Below are 4,397 nucleotides of genomic sequence, written 5' to 3'. Positions count from 1 at the left end.
GTCTTGTCAAAAGCCAGCCAAGAACAGTACCCCAAAAGGAAGCAGCTGGCTGTAAAAAGCCTTCCTTTTGAGTATAGTAATGATATTAAAGGAAAAATAGCAGGCTATACTTAATTCCATAAATACTAAAAAATACTGTGGCTATATATATCGTACAAATAAAAAAAGAAACAAGAAGTTTACACACGTCTTCCTTTCCCGTGTAAGACAACGAATGGAGGGAGGTACCAAAAGAGACCAAAATTGGAACTTGGGTCCAAAAGCGCCAGAAGTTCCAAGAGGGGGAGAATGTGTGAGAAAGCCTTCCTTTGACTCCTAGGAGTGATAGTTGTCTAGAGCAGTTTCTAGAAGCCGGTGTGAGAAGTTCGCTACGCTTCCTGCTGTTGGGTAAGCAAAAAGGACCAAAGAGACCTTACCAACCCACTGTGCAAGGACAGCTCTCACTGCATAATTGGAGGCATCACACATCAGCTCAAAGGGTATTGACCAATCTGGAGGGTGGATAATTGGTGTGGTGGTTAAGGCTTTTTTAAGGAAGTTGAAAGCCTCCTTGCAGTCCTCATCAAAGTCGAATTCAACATCTTTTTGCAGCAGCTTTGAAAGAGGAATTGCAATCTTGGAGAAATTATGAATGAACCTCCTGTAAAATCCTGCATGGCTCAAAAAAGAACGAACCTCCCTCACGCATGAGGGGTAAGGAAGTTGTGAAATAATATCCAATTTTGCAGGATCAACCTCAATTCCTTTTTCAGAGATTATGTGTCCTAGAACTACACCCTGCTCTACCATGAAATGGCATTTCTCAAAGTTAAGTACAAGGTTAGTTTCAATACACCTCTTCAACACTTTTTCTAAATTGACTAAACATGCATGAAAGGATGTGCCATAAACTGTGAAATCATCCATGAAGACCTCTATGCAATGCTCCACTAAATCAGAAAAAATACTCAACATGCATCTCTGGAATGTGCCAGGAGTATTACATAGGCCAAAAGGCATTCTTCGATAAGCGAAGGTGCCAAAGGGACATGTAAATGTGGTTTTCTCCTGGTCTTGAGGGGCAATACAAATTTGAAAATAACCAGAGTAACCATCTAGAAAGCAATAGTGGGATTTACCTGCCAATCTTTCAAGCATTTGATCAATGAAAGGTAGTGGAAAGTGGTCCTTCCTTGTGGCCTGGTTCAGCCGCCTGTAGTATATGCAGACTCTCCAGCTGTTCTGGACTCTGGTAGGTATCATTTCATTCTTCTCATTCCTGACCACTGTAAGTCCAGATTTCTTTGGGACCACTTGCACAGGGCTAACCCAAGTGCTATCAGAGATTGGGTATATGATCCCAGCTTGAAGCAACTTGGTGACCTCCTTCTTCACCACATCTAGGATGATGGGATTCACCCTCCTTTGAGGTTGTCTCACCGGTTTATCATCTTCTTCCAACAAAATTCTATGCATGCACATGGAGGGACTAATTCCTGGTATATCAGCAAGTGTCCACCCAATGGCTCTTTTGTGCTTTTTGATCACTTCTAGCAACTTCTCCTCTTGATCACTATCAAGCTTGGTGGAGATGATAACTGGGAGCTTTTCATTTGGTTCCAAATAGACATATTTCAAATGCTCCGGTAGAGGCTTTAACTCCAATGTGGGAGGTTGCTCTATAGAGGGAAGTGATTTAGCATTTTCATTTGACAAAATTTCTGCAACATTCAAATCAAAGGGGTTAGATTCAACTGTATTTGCTAAATCCAATACTTCGCATTCCACCCCTATGGAATTATCAACTTCATCAACACTAAAACTTTTAGAACTTTCATTCAAATAATCAGAATTTTCAGCACAAGTATCATACAAAGAATTTTCATATGATTCACAAACAAAAGCATCTACATAATGGGAAAAATTAAGAAAAGAGTTTCTCAAAATTTCGGTCCAGATCTCATCCACTAATGCATCAAATACGTCAATATGGAAGACAGAATGTTCTTCAATCGGATGTTTCATGGCATCCAATATGTTGAAGCGCACGATGTTATCCCCAAATTCCATGGTGAGTGAACCGGCATGTACATCAATCTTCGTTCTTGCAGTCTTCAAGAACGGTCTTCCCAAAATGATCGGTGCATAATTTTTGAGTGACTCTTCTTCTTGCATGTCGAGGATGTAGAAGTCAGCTGGGAATATGAGGTCATTTACCTTCACTAACACATCTTCGACAAGTCCGGCTGGATGTGTTGTGCTTCTATTGGCCAACTGAATTACTACACCTGTGGGCTGCAAGGGACCAAGAGATAGAGAAGAAAAAATAGACAATGGCATAACATTAATGGATGCTCCTAGATCTAACATTGCATTCTCTATCCTATTATTACCAATGATGCATGGAATAGTAAATGTCCCTGGGTCTTTACACTTCTCAGGCATTGTGGTTCTTTGTTTCTCAAAAAGTGCAGAAACATTCCTACCCATGTTGACTCTCTCATTACCCTTCAGACGCCTTCTATGTGTACATAAATCTTTCAAGAACTTGGTGTACTTGGGTATTTGTTTAATTGCTTCTAGCAAGGGTATGTTTACCTCAACCTTTCTGAAAGTGTCCAAGATTTCTTTGTCACTCTCCTCAGCTTTCTTACTTGGTTTGGCAATCATAACCCTTTGAGGGAAAGGTGGTGGAATTGCCCTTTCAACTTTTTCTACCACTTCTTGAGTGGTGGGTGCATTTTCTTCCTTCCTTTCATCAACCAAGGGGCGTGGGATCTCCTTCTCCCTAGGCATTTCAGGCTCTTGCATTACCTTACCAGACCGCAGAGTAATTGCACTGACATTCTTTGGGTTTGTGACTGTCTGTGCTGGGAGGTTGCCTGAACCTTGGGACTGAATTTGATTTATAGAGGAAGCCAACTGTCCCATCTGGTTCTCAATTGTTCTGATACTGGCCTCTGTTCGCTGTTGAAAATTAATGTTGCTCATGGCCATTTGCTTCACAAGCTCCTCCAATGATGGCTCATTCTTCTGCAAGAAGAGGCTTGGGATGAGGATGCTTGCTGCTGTTGGTGAGGTTGTTGCCCATGTTGTTGATCATTCCATTAGCGTGGTTGATGTGGCCTACCTTGACCAGCTTGGTAATTGTTGCTTTGCTGATTTTGCTGGTTGGAATTTCCTCCCTACCTCAAGTTTGGATGATTTCTCCAGCCCAGGTTATACCGGTTTGAAGAAAGATCTCAGTTTGGTTGTTGCTGCTGCTGCTGAAAAGGAAATTTGTTAGTGTAAATATTTGCAGCATAGGCTTGGGGGTTACCTTCAGGAGTATCTGACTCCGACAATGTGGGGCAGCTGTCTGTATAATGATCTGCAGCTGAGCATATTCCACAAAGTGTAGCTGGAACTGGTGGTGGAGGTGTTGCAGCAACAGCACTCTTTTGCATTGCAGCTAATTGCTTTACCATGGAGGCTAGCTCATCAATCTTGTGCTCCAACTTGTTTGGTTCTGTAGCTTGAACTTCATGCACACCTCTAGTAACACAAGAATTCTGTCTAGTTGCAAATTGCTGGGAGTTGTAGCCATGTTTTCTATCAAGTTCCTGGCTGCCACAGGGGTCTTATCTACCAAAGCTCCTCCACTCGCTGCATCGATCATACTCCTATCCATTGGGTGTAATCCCTCATAGAAGTACTGGATCAGCAATTGATCGCTAATTTGGTGGTAGGGGCAGCTGGCACATAGTCTTTTAAACCTCTCCCAGTATTCATAGAGAGTTTCTCTTTCTAGCTGCCTAATTCCACAAATCTCCTTTCTTATGGATGCAGCTCGGGAGGCCGGAAAGAACTTCTTTAGAAAGAGTCTTTTGAGGTTGTCCCAACTTGTTATTGATCCCGGTGGAAGGTAGTACAACCAGTCCTTTGCAGTGTCCATTAATGAGAAAGGGAAGGCCTTCAATTTGACATGCTCCTCTGGGACACCTTGAGGTCGCATGGTGGAGCACACAATATGAAACTCCTTCAAGTGTTTGTGAGGGTCTTCACCTGCAAAACCATGGAATTTAGGTAGAAGGTGAATTAATCCAGTTTTCAAAACAAAAGGAGCGTCTACATCTGGATATTGGATGCATAATGTTTGGTATGTGACATCCGGTGCAGCTAGCTCCTTAAGAGTCCTCTCGTCACCTGCCATTGCTCCAAAACTAGAGTTAAGTGAAAATGGAGAAGAGTAAACAGAATTTGGTGTCACAGATTGCAAAGATGCAGTAGGTGATGATAATGATTCAGAGTGTTCAGAGTGATCCCTAAGTGTCCTAAGGTTCCTATAAAAAGTCCTATCAATCTCCTGGTCTAATGGATACAAATCTCCAAGGTTTGATCGGGTCATGCACTAGATATCAACTAACTAAATTGAAAGC

At 42.1% G+C, this 4,397-nt stretch overlaps 1 pseudogene; it reads right to left on the bottom strand.

Annotated features, from left to right (window-relative positions):
- Positions 1 to 1,965: 1,965 nt before the first annotated feature.
- On the bottom strand, positions 1,966 to 4,066 carry LOC113853313 (annotated as a pseudogene).
- Positions 4,067 to 4,397: the final 331 nt, after the last annotated feature.

Source organism: Abrus precatorius, unplaced genomic scaffold, assembly GCF_003935025.1.
Source record: "Abrus precatorius isolate BTA unplaced genomic scaffold, Abrus_2018 Scaffold10, whole genome shotgun sequence".
Taxonomy (NCBI): domain Eukaryota; kingdom Viridiplantae; phylum Streptophyta; class Magnoliopsida; order Fabales; family Fabaceae; genus Abrus; species Abrus precatorius.
This window is presented reverse-complemented; position numbering and strand designations above follow the sequence as displayed.